The 21,462-nt window shown below is 37.4% G+C and overlaps 1 long non-coding RNA gene across 1 annotated transcript in view; it reads left to right on the top strand.

Annotated features, from left to right (window-relative positions):
* The window catches only part of LOC140003135 (uncharacterized), an 81,287-nt gene that overhangs the window by 1,726 nt on the left and 58,099 nt on the right, over positions 1-21,462 (top strand). The window contains exon 2 of the long non-coding RNA XR_011811151.1: positions 630-744. This is a non-coding gene — a long non-coding RNA (uncharacterized lncRNA). The remainder of the gene's footprint in view (positions 1-629; positions 745-21,462) is intronic.

Here is a 21,462-nt window from a genome sequence, read left to right as displayed (position 1 = left end):
AAATGAAGTGAGCAATTTCTGTCTTCAATATAGTTGAATTAAATGTAACTTCATTCAGTTAAATTTTTCATGCTTCAGTACTGTTCTGTTCAGCCCACAAAGTCTAATGCATACATTAGAGGCTACAGAGGTGCCATAGGGTTGATTTTTCTTTAACTTCTACAGTTTTATTTTTTAAAAAATTTAACTATCAAATATTTTGTATTCAAAGTCTTTTTATTTTATTTTATTTTATTTTATTTTATTTTATTTTATTTTATTTTATTTTATTATTTTATTTTATTTTATTTTATTTTATTTTATTTTATTTTTTAAGAAAAAATACTTTTGGATGTATTATTTGTGTGCATAGATTTAGCTCACATTCAAACCAAATGAATGTCATAGACATTCCTGCAGGCTTTTCTGAATAGAGAAGGACTTTAGATTAGCGTACACTTCGCTCCTTTACCAAAGCCATACTCACCATTAAATATTGGTTTTCACAGTCATCCATATACTTAATTGATCATTACCCTTTTCCTGCTGGGATGAACAACAGTTTCATTCATTCTCAGTAATGGTGCATAATCAATAATGAACATTGGAAGAATGTTTATGATGAATTCAAATAGTTTTTTTTATTCCAGGAAGGTGGTGACAGATGATGCTGGACTAAAAGACCTGGCTTCTGTTCACTTCTGGTTTACTGCTGACTCCAACTACTTCACTGGGACAAGGAAGAGACGGATGTACACTAAAGAGGTGACCAGTCTGTATTAAACAACATATTTATAACATCCTAGAACCAAATAGATCCTGTATTTTAGAAAATGCTCATGTTTACATGTATATCTTGGGTATTTCAAAATTAGTCTTTGGGCTTTACAGTTTGAGAGGAGAATTTGTGGTGAATCTACTGTATATAACCTCTGTGAAAACTGTTTACAATGTGTGTTCACAGAGTCATTTCTAATATGCAGATTGCAAGCCAAAAGAGAATTCTTAAATGAATGAACATTTAAAACGAAACAGATTTCAGCAAATAAAACAAATGAGCTATCTTCCTGGAAAAAAAAAAAAAAAAAAAAAGTCAAAATAGTAATGTAGAGGCATGGAAAGAAGTGAAATACCCTCAAATCAGCAGTGAAGTAAATACAGTCACAGAATTTGCCTCTGAAATTTGTCCTTGTACCTGTTTCTTTAACATGGATAACGGAAACAATGTTGATAAAAACTCTGAACGCCAGTTAGGGTTTCTCATCCATAAAGTTTCAAATGTAGTTTAATTTCATGCAGGTGTGATGCACCATGGAAACACTCAGGTTAGGTGTATAGTTATATTTATGCTACCAAATAGTGCAGTAAGAAAAGAGCAGATCTGTATGGCAAAGAAGTACTGATCAATAATAAACTTTCTGCTAGTATTTTGACAATTTTATTTTAGACTCACTCTAGTCTGGTACCATTGATTGAATGCCTATTAGTGACTGTATTGCCTTCAACATAGTCCTGAGCATTTTATTATTATTTATTATTTTTTTTATTTTTTTCCTATAAAGAATCCAATTCTTGTGCTCCAGAATTTCCAAAATGTGAACTGAATTGCTAAGTGGGAGTAAAGAATTACTTCTAAAGCACTGCCCTGATCAAACTTGAACCCAGTGTTGATATTCTGTAGTAAAAATTGTCACTATTAGATTAGTGCCTAAGGAGTTTAAAGCTACCAGAATCTAGTCTTTAAGTACTATGTAGTATGGTGTAAGTAAAATTAAAATTATAAACTATGTAAGTAAGGCCATATTTACACTAAACATTAGTTACTACTTTTGTAGAATTTGATCTGAAGGAATTCACAAAATCATCTGTAGCAATTTTGCATGGATTAGGATAACAAAGTACATCTACACTTTTTATTGTTTTGGAGACTTAATATCTACTGTCAAAGCACATTGCACAGAATGACAGTAGACAGTGTGTGCAAAACAGCCTACAGGCATACACTGAAGAGCAAAGAAAAAGTAATTACAAACACTTCTCAAAGAACTAATAAATGTTTCCCAAATCCATTTTAAAGGAAATTGGAAAAGAACTTTGTCAGCATTCAGACAGGCCTCCAGGAGAATACAGCCTCTGATATTTTCATTGAACCGGGTTACCTTGAGGGAAAGGGAGTGTTTGATTCAGTGTCTAAGATTTCTGATAACTGAATCAAAAATGTAGCTCCAGAATTTTTTTTTTGCCACATTTTTTTCTCCTGAATTGAGGAGATTTTTTGAAAATTTGTGACGTTTGAAAAAATAGAAATTAGACCAAAAAAAAAATAAAAGTAACTGTCTATAGAACAGCGTAGCTTCTGTTGAGTTGGAAATAAGATAGTATCATATATCTCAGGAATGAACTACACTGATGCTATATTTTGTTTTCCAAATCTCTCCTGGTTGAAGTGCAAATATTATTAAGGAAAGAAAAAGTAATCTAAAAGGAAAGTAATTAAATATGTTTGAAATTTTAATATTATTCAAGAGTAGAAAAAGTTTAAGTTCTATTATAGTTCAAGATCTAAGTAACTAGTGCAAGTTACTGATATGTTACTTAATCAAATAATAAAATCAAATAATCAAATTTCAGCCTGTACTTTTAGATTGTACAACCTTCTGCACTAAATAGTGTTACTGTGGTTTCAGTAGAACTCTAACTTAGTTACAGTGGTGCTAAATACTGGTCAATAATATTAATTCACCATTTCATCTGTTGTGTGTTAACTAATGTTCTGAACACCATAAAAATATAGAATGATTGAGATCTGAAGACACCTCTAGAGATCATCTAGTCCAACCCCTTGCTCAAGCAGGGTCAACTACATCAGGTTGCCCAGAGCCATGCCCAGATGGTTTTTAAATACCTCTAAGGTGAGGGACTCCACAGCCTCTCGGGGCAGCTTGTTCCAGTGTTTGATCAGTATTACAGAAAATAAAAGCTTTTCATTTTATCTAATTGGAATTTACTGTATTTCTGTTTGTGCCCATTGCTTTTTCACTGGATACCACTAAGGAAGGTATGTCTTCTTTATTCCTTCCCATCTTATATAAATACATAAAATTCCCCCTGAGCCTTCTCGAGGCTAAACTGTCACAGCTCTCTCTTCCTCTCCTCTTACAAAAAGATGCTCCTTTAATCATCTTCATAATTCCTTGTTAGACTCATTCCAATATGCCCATATCCCTCTTGTACTGAGGAGCACTGAACTGGACGCAGCACTGCAGATCGCTCTCACAAGTGCTGAGCAGACATGAAAGGTCACCTCCCTCAACTTGCTGGCAATGGTCTTCCTAACGCAGTCCAGATGAAATTGGCCTTCTTGCTGCAAGGGCACATTGCTGGCTTATATTTAACTTAGTGCCCAGTAGGACTCCCAAAGTCCTTCTCTGCAGATCTGTTTCCTAGCCAGTTGGCCCACAGCCTTCACTGGAGCATGCTGTGCCCTCATCCACCAAGCTAGTAATCTCACAGAAGAATGTTACTGGGTTGTCAAAGTGTGAATTCCTGTTCATGAATCCAATATGACTACTCCTAATCAGTTTCTGCTCCTTAGTATTGGTGGAAATGATTCCTGGATTATTTGCTCTATCGCTCTCCTAGGGATTGAGGAAAGACTGGTTGTCCTGCACCTCACTTTTTGCTCTTTTTAGAAATTTCTTCCTTAGTGGATGGAGATGTGTACCTATTGTCTATCTTCAAATCATATGCATCAGCTAATCATCTTTTAGGATCTGCTAAATATTGGAGATTCAGCAGTCACACAATTTCACTTGGTTTTCTCATAAATCAAGTTGCTATTTTAAGAAACTACATGAGTATTTTTAAAATAACTTAAAATAAGTATATTGTTTTTATATATGGTCAATATATTTGTCTCCTATTCATTTCTTTCCTTCTTTTTCGATTTCATACAAATATGGTAGTTTTAATATTGTGCTTACTTAACTGCTGATGAAAATGAAATTGATAGGATGTTAGAAAGGGAATAAACCAAGAGAATTGAGAAGGCACAAAGCATCTTTGTTACACTGTAGAACCTGTTAAATAAGGACAAATGAGAGAAAAGGATAAATGAGAGAAGAATTTGGAAAATAATAGCAGGTAAGGGATTTCCTCTTCTTTTGTGCTCTAGGAATTAGAGGAATGTGCTCTAGGTATTACACAAACCAACCAGAGGAGAAACATTACTAGACCTAGTGTTCACCAATGCAGAGAATCTCATTAAAAAGCCCATTGGAGGAAGCCTATGTTGAAGTGACCATGCCCTGGTTGAGTTTGTGATGTCGAGGAATACAGGTCTGGCTAAGAGGAAAGCCAGGGCCCTGAACTTCAGAAGAGCCAGCTTCCAGCTGTTCAGAGAATTAGTGGATGAGATTCCATTGGACACAGTCCTTAGGGACAGGTAATCTTATCAGAGCTCATAACTCTTTAAGGATATTTTCCTTGGTGTGCAAGGAAGTTCCGTACCAACATGCAAAAGAACTTCATGGTGAGGGTGACGGAGCACTGGAACAGGCTGCCCAGGGAGGTTGTGGAGTCTCCTCTGGAGATATTCAAGGCCTGTCTGGACACCTACCTGGGCAGCCTGCCCTAAGGAACTTGCGTTGGCAGGGGGGTTGGACCCGATGATCTTTCGAGGTGCCTTCCAACCCCTACAATTCTGTGATTCTGTGATTCCACATCTGTCAAGTCCATGAACCTCTAGGTGGGGTCTGGGGGAGAAGAGTCCCTCCCACTGTCAATGAAGAGCAAGTTTGGGACTTCCTGATGCAATTTAACAACTACAGGTTTATGGAGCCTTATGACATGTATCCCAGAGTCCTGAGGGAATTGACTGATGTAGTTTCCAAGCCACTCTCCATCATATTTGAAAAACCATGGCAGTCAGGCAGAGTCCCTGGTGACTTGAAAAAGGGAAACATCAGTCCCATTTTTAAAAAAGGGTAAAAAAGGAAGACCCAGGGAACTACAGGATGGTGAACGTCAACTCCGTGCTTGGCAAGATCATAGAATAAATCATCCTGGAGGCAATGTTAAGGCACATGCAAGAGAAGGAGGTGATCTGGGACAGCCAGCATGGCTTCATCAAGGGTTAATAGTGTCTGACCCATCTGGTGGCCTTCTGTGATGGAGTGACTGCATCAGTTGACAAAGGAAGACTGACCAATGTCATCTACCTGGACTTCTAAGGCCTATGATAGGGTCCCACATGACATCCTAATCTCTAAATTGGAAGGATATGAATTTGAAGGGTGGACCATCTGGTAGATAAGGAATTGGCTTGATGGCCACAGCCAGAGAGTAGTGGTCAATAGTACCATGTCTAGGAGGAGCCTAAGATGAGCAGTGTACCGCAGGGGTCTGTTTTGGGACCGGTGCTTTCCAATATCTTCATCAATGACATAGACGATGGGATTGAGTGCACCCTCAGCAAGTTTGCAAATGACACTAAGCTCAGTGGTGCAGGTCATACCAAAGAAGAAAGAGATGCCACTCAAATCAACTTGGACAGGCTGGAGAAGTGGGCCCACGTGAACCGTATGAGGTTCTGCAAGTCTGAGTGTAAGGTGCTGCACCTGGGTCAGGGCCATCCCAGACAGGAATACAGACTGAGAGAAGAACTCACTGAGACCAGCCCTGTGGAGAGAGACGTGGGGGTTCTAGTGGATGAAAGGCTCAACATGAGCCAGCAGTGTGCACTTGCATCCCAGAAGGCCAACTGCATCCTGGGCTGCATCAATAGAGGTGTGACCAGCAAGGATGGAGCACCTCTCCTATCAGTAAAGGCTGAGAGATCTGGAGATGTTCAGCCTGGAGAAGAGAAGGCTCCAGGGAAACCTCATTGTGGCCTTTCAATACTGAAAGAGGTCTTATAAAAAAGATGGAGACGGACTCTTTACTTGGGTAGATAATGATAGGACAAGGGCTAATAGTCTTAAACTAAAAGAGGATACATTTAGACTAGATATTAGGAAGAAATTCTTCACTGTAAGAGTAGTGAGGCACTGGAAAAAGTTGCCAGAAGAAGTTGTGGATGCCCCATCCACAGGTGTTGAAGGCCAGTTTGGATGGTCATCCTGATCTAGTGGGTGGCATGTCGGGGGGTTGGAGTTAGATGACGGGTTGGAGTTAGCTGGCAGTGTGCCTAGATGGCCAAGAAGGCCAACAACATCTGGCTTGTGTCAGGAATAGTGTATCCAGCAGGACCAAGGAGGTAGTTTTCCCCTTGTACTCTGCTCTGGTGAGGCTGCACCTCAAGTACTGTGTTCAGTTTTGGGCTCACCACCGCAAGAAAGACATCAAGGGCCTGGGGCATCTTCAGAGAAGGGCTACAAAGCTGGTGAAGGGTCTGGGACATGACTTGGACTATCTTGAGGTGTTTTCCAACCTTAAGGATTCTATGATTCTATGATCTTTAAGGTCCCTTCCAACCTGAGCCGTTCTATGATTTTATGATTCTATGGTCCTGCTCAGCAGGTTGGACTAGATGATGAACTAGATGATGTCCCTTCCATCCTCAGCCATTCTGTGATTCTGTGATAATACATCCAGTAACTTATTAGGGGTGTTATATAGCAACATTTTTTTACACCTGTGATGTAAATTTACCACTGAAGTACATCTCAGATGGCATCAAAGTAATAATAACTATACATGAGAATCCTCTGAAGTTTTAAGCATTTGGATAAACTATGTAGTTTTGATATAAAATAAGGAATTTTTGTCATGGACATTACCAGACATCTGTGATTACACTGATTCTTGCTTATGTTTATGTTTATTTTCACCCTCCAAACATCTGATTCCTTTAGCACTTGATTTGCATGAAAATATATAGAATCATAGAATCATATCTGCTGCCTCAGAGTTTGCTGTCTGTTGCTTGATGCAGGATAAAGTCTTTATGGGATGGGTGACAAGATTGTCACAACTAGTTCAGGTATGGTTTGTACATAGATTTAGCTAATCAATATAAAGTCATAAAGCACACATTTATGTAGGGCCATGGGCTAGATTAATGATAAGAAAAGAATGGAACAACAGTATGGTGAGTGCCAGCTGACCCAGCAAAGGTGCAAATATGCTTGTGTCAGAGATGGTGGAAAGCAGAAACTGGAGTGGTCATCTTTCTTCCTTAGCTTTCCTCTCCCAAACTCGATGTTTTATGTTCTTCTCCCCAGAGAAAAAGTGATAATCTCATCTGCCCTTCACATAATTTGTATAATTTTGGAGAACAGGTCCTTTTATGTTTTTGCTGGACTCCTTCCCTTTTTAGTCTTTTTCTAGCACACAACCCTCCTGCTTGTTCTCAATTCTCTATTCTTACCTTGCTTATTTTACTATTTACAAGTGTCTTCCTTCTACTTTCTCTTTGTAGCTCTACCATAGGTCTGTGATGCTCTCTGTGTTTACATATAGTTACGTGTTTATGTGTATATATATAAGTAAATTTATATATTTACGCCTAACTGTATTCCAAAAGACTGAAGAACATTACACAAACAAACAAGCAAACAAACAAAAAAGCTAAAAGCATTTTGTAAGGTTTCCAGTGGTACTGTTTTAGTGTGCTTATGCCTTAAGGCAAGACAAGCAAATACTAATTATGTTTTGCTTAACCTGCTTCTGTTTGTGCATGAAACAGGCCTTGTTTTGAATGACTTGGGCATTACATTGTCACTTGGTAAACGTGATGCTGATCTGTCACAATTGAACATTATATGGTTCTTATTTCAAAACAGAAAAGAGTCAAGACAACTTACCACTGTTAGGAATTTTAAAACTCAGTGACCACAGTGAAACCATTAAATTGTCAGCTTTGGAGATGGCCTACCCACTTGAAACTACAATTATTTAGCAAGTACACCTCCAACTGTGACCATTACTATGGTCTGGTTCAGTATTTTAACCTCTCTTAACTGTCTAGATTAAATACAAAGACCTCTCAACCTTTTACAAAGTTTACTTGGCTTTATCGTTAATGTCATGGAAAGGTGTGTCAGTCTCTTCTCTGCATCATGTATAGGTTTTCAATTTGCTTTTCTTTTACTGCTGATTTTTTCACAGTAAGATATATTTTTGGAGATGCCTAAGTACTTCAGATTGTGTTTGTTTTAAATGAGTTTGTTTAAAAGAGTGATATATTTCCAGAAGCTGTTTACAGTTTTGTTTGTTTGACTGGTATTCCATATAGTTCCTCGGGCAGTGAGACTGTTGGATAAGTAATCATTACTATTAGGACTTTGAAGACGGTATGTTTTCACAAACTTTGTTAGCAGTGTTTTAGCTTGCAAGTTTTGTTTTTCAAACAGTGAACTTCATGCAAATTCCTCATTTCCAATGCATTTCCCTGGCTGAAACTTCCTTTACTGTGTTCTTAAAAGAAACATTGCTAGTTTATTTTTGTTGTTGTTCTGTTTTGCTTTGAGGTTTTGTTTTGGCTTTTGCTTTTCTCTTTTTCTCCTTAGTTTAATTTTTGACACTGAACTTTTTCAGTGATTCTTCCATGCCAGCACTGAAACATTAGTTTTTAAAACATTTTGGAAAACTTTGCCCAGTAGATGAAGGCTAGTTTTGCCTATCCTCTTTCGTGTTTTTGAGAAGAGTTACACCAAAGTATTACAGATATTTGCTGTTAAGTAAACAGAAACATAAGACCTCAGTGTCTCTTCAACTTTTTAATTAAAAGAGTAGGCAAAAATTTTGCTTTTTCTCGTGACAAGTTCTGTGCTTGATGGAACACATAAGAACCTTTTCACTTTATTCTTAATTTCTTTCTACTGGTAACAAGGTCTGGTTAATAATCAAAGATTAAGCTGATTAATGGTCAAGGATCACCTCCTCCAAGCTCAGGAGAGGTCCCTTACAACAAACATGGAAAAAATACCAGGAGGCCCACATGGATGGACAAGAAGCTCCTGGCCAAACTCAAATGAAAAAAGGAATTCTACAGAAGGTGGAAGCAAGGACAGGTAACCTGGGAGAAATATTGTCCAAGGATCCAGGGATGAAGTTAGGAAAGCCAAAGCCCAATTAGAACTGAATCTGTCCAGGGATGTCTAAGACAATAAGAAGAACTTCTATAAGTACAAAAGGAACAAAAGTACATGTGACAAAAAGAAGACTACAGAAAAACATGGACCCACATCAAGATGGGACAAATGGATACATAGGGCATAGGAATGGCTGAGGTACCAAATGGCTTATTTGCTTTGAATCATATAATCATCAAATGGCTCAGGTTGGAAGGGACCTCATCTAGATCATCTAGTTCCAAGCCCCCTGCCATAGGCAGGCACACCACCCACTAGATCAGGTTGCCCAGGGCCTCATCTAAACTGGTCTTGAACACCTCCAGGGATGGGACATCCTCAGCCTCTCTGGGCAACCTGTTGCAGTCCCCCACCACTCTCTTAGTGAAGAATTTCCTCCTATTCTCTAATCTAAATCTCCACTCTCTTACTTTAAACGCACCCCCCCTCCCCCTTGACCTATCATTATCTGATTGAGCAGAGTCTCCCTCCATCTTTTTTACAAGACCACTTTAAGTACTGAAAAGCCACAATGAAGTCACCCCACAGCCTTCTTTTCTTTAGGCTGAACATCCCCAGCTCTCTCAGCCTTTATTCCTAGGAGAGGTGCTCCAGCCCCTTGATCATCTTTGTGGCCCTCCTCTGGACCTGCTCTAACAGACCCACATCCTTCTTGTGCTGAAGAATCAACATCCTTCTCGCGCTGACATCCTTCTTGTGTTGACATCTATTGCTCCTCAGCAATCCCAAGAACCAGAGACCAGGGGAGAGGCTGGAGCAAGATGTACCCTTGGTGGAAGAGGATCAGGTCATGGAAGATTTAAGCAAATTGGACATACTCGAGCCCTGACAGGATTACAGGATTGCATCCATGACTGCTGAGTGTGCTGGCAGATGTGAGGCCACTCTTGGCAATCTTTGATTGATCATGGTGACTGGGAGAAGTGCCAAAACACACACACAAATAAAATAATAATAATAATAATAATAATAATAATAATAATAATAATAATAATAATAATAATAATAAAAGTAGGAAAGCAAATGTCACTCCTGCCTTCAGGAAAGGCAAGGAGGACACAGGGAACTACGGACACATCAACCTGACCTCAATACTGGGGAAGATGATGGAGCAGCTCATCCTGGAAACCATTTCCAGGTGCTTGAAGGACAAGAAAATAATCATATGTAGTCAGCATGGATTCGCCAAGGGGAAATCATGCCTGACCAATTAAAAACACTCCTATGATGAAATGACCAGTCAGGTAGATCAGTGGAGAGCAGTGGACATTGTCTACCTGGACACAGGTACCTGTCTACCTGGAAGGCCTTTGACACTGTCTCCCATTAGATTCTCATAGAAAAACTGCTGATATATATTGGCAGGGTGGGCTCAAAATGCAGTCAATAGAAAACTGGCTGAATGGCTAGGCTCAGAGTGTGGTGCAAAGTCTGGAGGTCAGTAAGTAGTGGTTGACCGTAGAAGTCAATAATGTGTCCAGTCCTGTTTAACATTTTCATTAATGATCTGGATGATGGGGAAGAGTGTAACCTCAGCACATTTGCCAACAAAACAAAACTACGAGTAGTGTTTGATAAATAAGAGGGCTGTGCTGTCTTCCAGAGGCTGGCAGCATGGGAGAAATGGGCTTGCTGGAGATACAGGCTGACTGGAAGCTCATGAAGTTTAACAAAGAGAAGTACGAAATTGTGCATTGCAAGAGGAACAACCTCATACACCAGGACTTGCTGAGGGCCACCCCGCTGTGAAGCAGCCTGGCAGGAAAGTCCCTTGGGGTCCTTCCAGACAGCAAGTTGAACATGATTCAGCAATGTGCCCTTGCTGCTAAGAAAGCTAATGGTATTCTTGTTTTGGGTTAAGTAAGTGTTGCAAGAAGGTCAAGAGAGGTGATACTACTCAGCACTAGCAAAAACCCACCTGGAGCACTGTGTCCAGAAACCAGTGTTCAGTGTACAACAGACATGAAGCTACTGGAGAAAATCCAAGAAAAGTGATTAAGGGACTAACATTCACAAACTGTGAAACTGCGACTACTATTCATAAACTGTGAATATTTTACTTTCTACGGACATTGTGGCAGGATCATACTTGGCTATACCTGGGTAAGATGACGTGAGAGCTGTAGAATTGATGTTTACCTTGCTTTAACTTGTTGTCTCTGGGGAAGAAGTGCTTGCAGCTGAGGTGTTTGTTTCTGACACATATAATTCATCTGAACATTATTCATAGATTTTTCAACACTACTCTGGAGTACTTGAAGAAGTTATTTAAGAACCCCAGGAGTGGGGAAAAATGCTTATTTGAAACATAATAGATATGCTGAAAGGAAAATAAAGAGTAGGTTATTTTTTTTGTCTTTCTTTTTTTTTCTTTCCTTGTTAATATATTTGGAATGAATGTTTTTCTTTTTCTCTCCTCTCCTCTCCTCTCCTCTCCTCTCCTCTCCTCTCCTCTCCTCTCCTCTCCTCTCCTCTCCTCTCCTCTCCTCTCCTCTCCTCTCCTCTCCTCTCCTCTCCTCTCCTCTCCTCTCCTCTCCTCTCCTCTCCTCTCCTCTCCTCTCCTCTCTTCTTTCTTTCTTTGTTCTCTTCATTTTTTTTTCTTTCTTTCTGTTTTCATGTATAATACAAGTGCTTTACTGTGTTACAAATACATAATTTTTAGCAAAAAGTCCAGCTGACATTTATGAGAGTCTGGTCATTGACTTCCTAGGATCAAGGCTGATTTCTAAGCACATTTGTCATGATAGCATGGAATTCGAAGCCCCAATAATTTTACAAAGCTTCTTATAGTAACTAGTTTATATTGATATTCAACTCTTTGAATAGGATTTTTTTTTAAATGTGAACATTTAACTGCATGACTAAATTCAAGGATATGAATTTCAACTAGAATTTCCAAATAGAAGGTATATATTTTCTGATTCACAAATATGTAACATTCACATTTTGTTTCTGCATAAGTGAGATATTGAACCAGTTTTCCATTTTAAGTTGAAAAAGGAGTCATAACGTTTATTTGGTCCATAGTCTCCACAGGTCTGAATATGGATAGTTAATATAGACACATTTACTGTAATTAGTCATATTGATTGTATTTCCTATTCTTCACAATATGAATCAAGACATATTTATCATACAGTATTTAGGTATCTGCTCATAACATGCCAAAAGTACAGGTGTTTTCAGCTCACAATCAAGATAGGTCTCCAATAGTTTTACCAGGAATTGTGGCAAAATTTGAAAAAATTTTGAAAAAATAAAATCATTTAATTATTATCAATTTTTTCAAATTAAATGTCACATAAAATATTAATCTCATAAATCATAATGCAGAATATTCATTATATTCTTCTGCTATAAATTACTCCGAGCAGTGCTTCCCATCCCACTAAACTTGTTCAGTACCCAAACCACAAAGGTATATGACTAAACATAGGCAAATTAATGTGGGAGACCTATAACAGGTCTCTTATGTGTACTCATATTTTCCTGCAGAAGGTATGTAGTTCACTGATGGACCACTGAACAAGCAAGAGACAGTTGTTTTTGTTCTTTTTTTTTTCTGGCTGGTTTCTATACTCGGCTTACAGTGTCACTGGATTGTAGCACTCTCCTTTGACATAACATTATTACATGTCTTTGTTAAATCACGGTCAAACTACTTCAAATGTACACTAATGATGCTGTTAAAAAGGCTCAGCAATTATCTCCAACTTCTGTAGAATATGGTAGGGCAATTACTATAAAGTTTGGGTGGATATTTTTTGATCCTTTTCACTGCTTTACTGTGCACTAACTGCTTGTTGGCGTTTTGATAGAGTTCAAGGTTTTAGTCTTAACTTTTAAAGCCCTTAATAGAGTGGGTCACACTCTCTTGTAGGAATTCTGATCTTTGGGAATCTTTCATCTCACCTTTGGAGATCAGAGGGAAAAGGTTAATCGTTGAGAGGGGTGGAAAGAAAGCTTCAGTTTGGCTTACATCTTAGTGGCTGTGCTCTCAGATCTGTGAAATGTCTTCCTTCAAGAGCAATAAGTAGTATGGACTTGGCCTCTTGAAAGAGGCATAAAGACTTCATTTATCTTACAGATATTGGGGAGGCACTTCTGAATCCTCTTGTCTTTTTTTTTTTTCTTTTTTTTTTTTTCCCCTTGGGGTTAAAGATTGAGATAGAAAGAACTTAACACAGTTAGATCTACACATCTGTATGTTCAAGGTACATTCTTTGTGTGGACTTTATGGCAATTCATCTTCACACAGCTGACACCATGGTTGCTATCAAAACCACAAGAAAACGTCTCATAAATCTTTAAGTGTCCCTACATCCATACCAACAATTTCTGTGACTTTCATACCTTCACAGTAGAAGAGGACTTCTATTATTAGCAGTTGTAGTAGTAGTAGTAGTAATAGTATTTCCTCTAATAACTGAACTATTTAATTTCTCTTTGGTTCCTAGTGTATGTTTTGACATGCTTCAGGCTAAGAAACCAATAGAGTATTTCCTTAAGGGGTAGAGTTCTATTTTTTATGCCCTGTGTTCTGGTTTTGTTTGCTCTTAAAATCTGGAGAGAAGAATTCTGTGTGAAACCACATCATTGGTGAACAGAGAAATTCTCCAGACAACTAAAAGCATGCATAAACTTAAAATAGAAGGCAATTTGACAAGGTTTTATTTTATTGGGCCAAATACCTCGAATCTAGATAATGAATTAAACCTGACTGAATGAAGTTATTTCCATTCTCTTCTCCAAATCCTGTTGTAGGTTCAAGCACCTATGACAAAATATCCCCACTGCTAAATATAGAAATCAATATAGAAATCATGATGAACGTAGTATGTCAGATTTAGGATTTGGTGTTGATTTTCAGGTTAGAAATACAGTATCTAGCATTTAAAAGAATTAAAAGTCCTTTAAAAGTATTTTTACAATACCAGTGCAAAACACAACCCTCAGGATTTGCATACTGTATAAACAGACTTTTATGGAAGCAGTTGTTATAATCACAATGAAGCTCTTCTAATTATAAACAGAATACATAATAAATAAATAATAACAAAAAAATCAAGTTACATACCCCTTGTCTCTTTATATAAAATTCACTTAATTTTAATATGGTGCAAATAATATCAAATTAAGATAGAATTGAATGAGGAATTTTGAGATTGTGCAGTATTTGCAATCTGAACTGTCAGTAGCCACTGGCCATTGACATTATGTGTACTATTTACATTAAAAGTTTGTTGAAATTCTTCTGTAAACTAGCAGTCACCACTAACAATTAAAAGTTTTTGCATGTACTTTAATCTTTCTTTTTTTTTTGGTTAAATAAAATGAAAAAAAAACCCTCTCGATTTAATATATATATATTTTTATTTCCAAACTATTATCCAATTATGACTCAAACCTGTCTGCATGAAACTTTCAAAGCTACATAAAAATCCATTCTAGCCCAATATGTCATGAAAACAAAATCACTGGATAATAAGTCAGGATATAAGAATTATTTTTATATATGCAAATGAGTATTTTATTGCAATGAACGCAGTCTATATTCTGTGTGTATTTAAATCAAATTTATTTCTTTTGGTATCAGGACATAAGTTAAATCTTATAAGAAATAAAAGATCAGTATTCTCCCTAGTGATAAGATTATGTGGGTTTTGAACAAATGAGCTGAAGACAGGATAATTTGCAACTTCTCCCCACCTAGCAGTCTGTAAAGAGTGTGAAAGACACACTACTTCCCTTAAAGGTCATCACAGAGCCTGATGTTAATAGTATTTTCATATGCACTCAAATGCCTAGTGCCAGATAATTAAAGCAGTCATCTTAGAAATAATGTTAATCTATCTTGTTTAAATAATATTGCAGAAATAGTCTTAGTCATTCTTAATATTATTATGTTATGGGAAATTTTCATTGGTGAAGGAGTATTCAGATAACTGCTAATGAATATGCAATCTAATAAATGGATTAATATTTCTGTTACATGGATACCATTTTAAAGACTATTTTTTCCATTTTATAAGAAAATAAAAATAAAGCTGAAGAAATGACTTCTTGAGAAGAGAGAACCATATACACTTACACATTATTTATTAAGGATACTTTAAAGAACTATATATTTGTGGAGGAATGGTTAAGTGAAGTAGGACATGTGGATGTTGAGTAGTTAGGAGGTAATGGGCTAGTGAAGTACCGTACTCAACTCATATGAGCCTGGGCAGGTACGCAGCTGGCTGAGAGCCAATCAGGCTCTAGGACACGATGCCCTTGGGCGATCGGGAAAGTCCCTAAGGCGAGATGGTAGCTAAAAGGAGGAACTGACTGAAAAGCCCGGGAAGTGTTAGGCAATCCTGAGCTTAGTTTCTGCAATGTGTATGAGTTGATTATGTTCGAACTAGATAAAAGGCGACTGAGCTATCCATTAAAGTTGAAGTTCACTGTTCACTCATATTGAGCGTCTGTGTCTTCCTTCCGTCGACAACAGATGGTAGCTAAAAGGAGGAACTGACTGAAAAGCCCGGGAAGTGTTAGGCAATCCTGAGCTTAGTTTCTGCAATGTGTATGAGTTGATTATGTTCGAACTAGATAAAAGGCGACTGAGCTATCCATTAAAGTTGAAGTTCACTGTTCACTCATATTGAGCGTCTGTGTCTTCCTTCCGTCGACAACATATATTGGTTAAAAATATTTTGGAGAAAGAATTTCTGATGAGAAAACATCTTGAAACCAAATGACTAGAAACAAAAATTACTCAAATTCACTAAGAAAATTTGATGAAATCCTTTGCTTTCATCAGTCAGCAATAACTTCTAAGGGCATTTGAACAATTGTCATAAGGTTATGGTAGTCTCATAGCTCCTTCATAGAATCATAGAATCACAGAATTGTTAGGGTTGGAAGGGACCTTAAAGATTATCTAGTTCAACCCCCCTGCCATGGGCAGGGATGGCTCTCACTAGATCAGATTGCTCAGGGCCTTGTCCAGTCTGGTCTTAAACTGCTCCAGGAATGGGGCATCCACAGCTTCTTTGGGCGACATGTTCCTATGCCTTGTCCTATCATTGTCTGTCCAAGGAAAAAGTTGCTCTACATCTTTTAGATAAGCCTTCCTTAAGTACTGAAAAGCCACAACAAGGTCTTGCCAGAGCCTTCTCTTCTTCAGACTGAACACCCCTGGCTCTCAGCCTTTCTTTCTAGGACAGGTGCTCCAGCCCTCTTCTGGAACCGTTCTAACAGACCCACACCCTTATTGTGCTGGGGGATCCCATCCTAGACACAGGACTCCAAGCTGGGCCTCACAAAAGCAGAGTAGAGGGGGACAACCACCTCCTTCCCCTGCTGGCCACTCCTCTATTGATGCAGCCCAGGATGCAGTTGGCCTTCAGAGCTGCAAGCACACACTGCTGGCTCATGTTAAACTTCTTGTCCATCAGAACCCTCAAGTGCTACTCCACAGAGCTACTTTCCATGAGTTCTTCACCCAGTCTGTACTCATGTCTGGGATTGCCCCAACCCAGGGGCAGTGCCTTGCACTTTGACTTGTTGAACCTTCTTAGTTGACTCCTTAACACCTTTAATGAGGTCACTTCTGCATTGGAGAGCACCAGGTCCAGTAATGATTATCTGCTTGGTTTGTCTAATACCTGGAACAGGAAGTCATCCTTGCCATACTCCAGGAGTCTCCTGGATTGCTCACAGCCTGCTGTATAGTTTTCCCAGCAGACATCTGGGTGGTTGGAGTCCCCTACCAGGATGAGAACATGTGAGCGTGACACTTCTTGTAGTTGAATGCAAGAATGCCTTATTCACAGGCTCCCCTTGATCAGGCAGCATGTAGTAGACTCCAACAACAAGTTGTCCTTTATTGGTGTGGTTTTTAACTCTCACGCACAAGCTCTCAACCTGTCCGTGGCTGTTTCTCGGCGATATCAGTCAATCACTTCCGTAATGTAGAGGACAACACCCCATCTTCATACATGAATATATGTGTGTGACTATATATTTATATTAATCATGATATATACCAATGTAATGATTTGTTAACTAGTTGTTATTACTATTTTCTTACAACAATATAAATGATAAGTTATCATAACTGCTTACAATGCATATAATCAATTCATTCAGTTCCATGAATAGATTTAATAAGATAACTTATTTAGAAACCATTTTGAAACTTTACTCCTTTAAAATTATAAATTTTCAATTTCTGGTATAAGCTTTGTTCAGTTAGTTCCAATAATTTGTTCTGCTCATTTCTCATTATCATAATTGTTTTTCTTTGCTTTCTGTCTCAGTTTGAATATTCTTTCCTATTAAAAAATAATTGGGATAACTAGCAAGGGCCAAATGATTTATATTCTCAAGTGGTAGAGATTTATTTTTTACTTATTTCTGTTACTGAAGTAATGAAATAGAAGTATGACACAACATTTTCTTTCTGTTAAAAATACCCCAAAATTACTCATAAACTGTTTTCAGACATTACTTACACATTACACTATTTGAGAAAAGGTATATGGTCATTCATTGAAAATTCTTGTTTTCCACTTTTTTTTTTAATTGTTATTATTATTTTACAATGAAGAATTTAATGACTGAATATAACAAATACTTTTTTAAACCCTGAGTGACTTTATAAAAATGGAATAATATGTTAACAAAAAATACCAGTTAAACATAGCACTAAAATTGACACAATTGTAGGCATTTGTATACAATCACATAAAACTTCTGACATTGAGTTAGTGTTAGGGTGTATAAACATTCAAAGTTGAATCTTGATTGAGTCTTGTAGATTGAGACTTAAATTCTCCAAAATTTCTTTTGGAATTTTGAAAGTGTTTTACAGAAGACAGTATATAACCCAGATACACTGGACATTTTCAAGTACAAACATCTTAATAACTGATTTTGCAAGCAAGCATATTATTTGAAATCTATGTAACAAATATGCCCACTTGGTTTAAATTCCATAGAAGTTTTTATGAGAATTGGTCAATGATGTAAAGCGGCATTGTAAGGAAAAAAAAAAAGAAGAGAGAGAGAGAAAACTTATTAGAAAAAAGAAAAATAGCATATACTTGCAGGAGAGAAAATAAATACTGATGTATACTGATATATACTATTTTACTGTTAATATTTTTTTTCAAAGAACCTGATCTGATATCTAAAGGTTCTGGCAAAGAGTGGAAAAGAGCCTTTCCTTTTTTTGATGACTTTTAAAAAGAGTCATAGAGACTGGCAAACTGTTTTCTCAGTGGAAGTAACTTTCCTCGAAAAAAAATGTGCTCATGCAACTATAGAAGAATTTAGCTGGTATCAGTAAATTATTCATTATTTACATTTAAATATATAATATTAACACAGGATTCATACTTTGATTTATTTAAAGTGAACCATGTGTGGGTTATTCTCAGTGGGAAAGGTAGTTCTCTTTATTTCAGCTCTGATCACATGAATTGTCTCCATCTATTGTGCCAGCAGTGTCACACATGCAGGAAGCTGTGTGAGAAAACAGGTCTATCTAATAGCTAATGAGTTAAAGTACAAATCTCAGGCGGATGTCCACATTTACATCAATATTCAGTTACTGGTACATTGCACCCCCATCTGCAATTGTTGCTAGGCAATGATTATGTAATTGTCTATGCGCTTTTGTGTACACATAAAGAATATGCTTATGCCTGGAAATCAAAAATGTCCAAAATTCTGCAATGTAATTTCAAGCTTTTTTTTTGTTTGTTTGTTGTTGGTGGTTTTTTTCTTCTTCTTCCCAGAACTTTCTAGCTGGTGAAGAAATTGCTTGAACAAGCAGTACTTTTATGAGAAGCTCAATAATTCAATATTAACTGAGACAAATTTTCTACGATTAAGCTCTAGAGAGTTTTTAGTTACCAGACATTCCTTTATGGTAGAAATACACTTTTGCAAAGAATGCAATAACTTCTGATTAGTTTTTATTTTTAGCAATTCACTTAGTGGTCACAAATATATTTACTTGCAAAAGTTAAGAAAAAGTAAAAAATAAAACCAATACCATTTAGCAGGCAATACCACACTGTTATCGAAAGCTAACTAAATGAAATAGAAATTACAGCTGAGTATGATCAGTTACTGAATCTGGAATGACATATGGAGGCTAAGGAAGATGATTCAGATGATTCTCTAATTCTGAGACATACAGAGCACTGCTATTTGAACAGATAGATATAGCTATGCATTGCATTGACAAATAGCCTGTCAATGACCCCCATGCTATGACTTCAAATGTCAAACTCCTATCAGTATAAATTTCTTTTTATTCTTAATATCTTTGTATTTAGACTAATGAATGACTCCTTTTCAGTTAGGCAAGACTTCTACATAATTTACAGTGAAACATATGTATGGGGAAAAATAAAATTGTAAAAAAAAAAAAAAAAAAAAAAAAGAAGTGATTATAACTTAAAGTCCATCTCTAGAATCCAATCTCTAAAACTTCTGGCTTAAATAAAAATTAAGGCTTCTCTACCTACAATTGTTAGCAGACTATTGAATTGTGTTGTTGTTGGTTTTCACTATTAGTATTGTTTTAAACATGTAATTCATGACTTAAGGTTGCTTTTGAATGATATCTTTGGTAATAAGAAACTAGTATTCAATGGATTTCCATCCTTCAAAACCATTGAGTGGCAGTTACCATATGAAAAATGTAATTGCTTTCCATTTAGCTGTAATGGAATTTATATCTACATTGTATTGAATGGGGTGAACAATGTGAAGAGTATTGAATCACAATTCTGATACTCACTCCATCTTGTGTGACACATGGAGGTATGCAAACCCCTTGGAAATAAAACTCCCATATTTGCCTTCAGTCAATTTACTGCAAGTATTGTCTAGCAGAGTAAGGCATGCTTTTTAAGCAGAAGTGAAGTGTAGATGATCAACCACAGAGCTCCTCTAATAAATTAATCTAAACTAGTGATACTTTCTTATTGTTCAGCCACACTAGTGGCTGATATTCACTAGCCCATGGGCAATAATACTGAGCAATTGTCATGATCTCAGTTGATCTCAGTTATTGCTTTCTTATTTCCCACAACCTCAAAGGATATAAGAGCCACTGATTGGGACTAGTCTCAAATCCATTTTAAGAGGTCAAGAAGTGTTATTGGAAGTCATCTGGGAAAGATTTTCTTCTCCTATCAAAGACAAGACAGATAAATCATTGCTTTATTATGAAGTGTGTTTCCTTCTTCTCTCATTCAAAAAAAAAAAATGTTTTAAAAAGGCCTGAAAGAAGGTGTGTGCAACTTCTGTCATGTTACTGTCAGCTTTTGTTGTTGGGTTTTATTTGCATGCCACCAGCACTTTGCATATGATGTGGATCTAAGCTTTGAATTATGTCAACTGATTTGTTTATGATTTTTGTTTAATCTATTGAGTTTAATACTTCAGTACTCCATCTAGAATTAGTTTGAAATTACTGAATAGAAACCTTACTTTATATTAGTGTAGGTCCACCTTGGATACAGGCAACTGCATAGTAATATTACTTTATGTTCTTTTTCTGACCCACAGTAACCCCCATTTTTTCAATTTTCACACTAACAGTACAGAAAGTTTTATCCTAGCAATATGTATTTTCCATAGAATCATAGAATCATTAAGGCTGTAAAAGACCTGCAAGATCATCTGGTCCAACTATCACCCTACTACCAATGTCACCCACTAAACGATGTCCCTAAGTACCACGTCCAACCTTTGCTTATATACCCACAGGTGTGGTGACAACCCATTGCAATGTATGACTACTCTTTCTGAGAATAAATTAATTAATTTCCAACCTAAGCCTTATCTGGAAAAACTTGAGGTCATTCCTTCTAGTCCTATCACTAGTTACCTGTGAGAAGAGGCTGACCCACAGCCACCTACACCTTCCTTTCAGGGAGCTGGAGAGAGCAATAAGGTCTCCCCTGAGCCTCCTTTTCTCCAGACTAAGCAACCCCAGTTCCTTCAGGTGCTCCTCATAGGACTTGTGTTCCAGGCCCTCCACCAGCTTTGTAGCCCTTCACTGGACATGCTCCAGGGCCTTGATGTTCTTCTTGTAGTGAGGGGCCCAAAACTGAACCCAGTACTTAAGGTGTCGCCTAACCAGAGATGAGTACAGGGGAAGGATCACCTCCCTGGCCCTGCTGGCTATACTACTCCTGATACATGCCAGGATGCTGTTGGCCTTCTTGGCCACCTGAGCACACTGCTGGCTCGTGTTCAGGCAAATGTCAATCAGCACTCTTAACATCCTTTTTCTCTGCACAGCTTTCAAGCCACTTTTTTTTCTTTTTTATTTCTGTAGATGTTTTGCTTTTAATTTTCAATCCATGCCAATGCAGTT

The sequence above is a fragment of the Anas platyrhynchos genome, chromosome 8 (genome assembly GCF_047663525.1).
Source record: "Anas platyrhynchos isolate ZD024472 breed Pekin duck chromosome 8, IASCAAS_PekinDuck_T2T, whole genome shotgun sequence".
Lineage (NCBI taxonomy): Eukaryota > Metazoa > Chordata > Aves > Anseriformes > Anatidae > Anas > Anas platyrhynchos.
The sequence above is the reverse complement of the archived record's forward strand: the minus strand, read 5'-3'. Positions and strand labels throughout refer to the sequence as shown.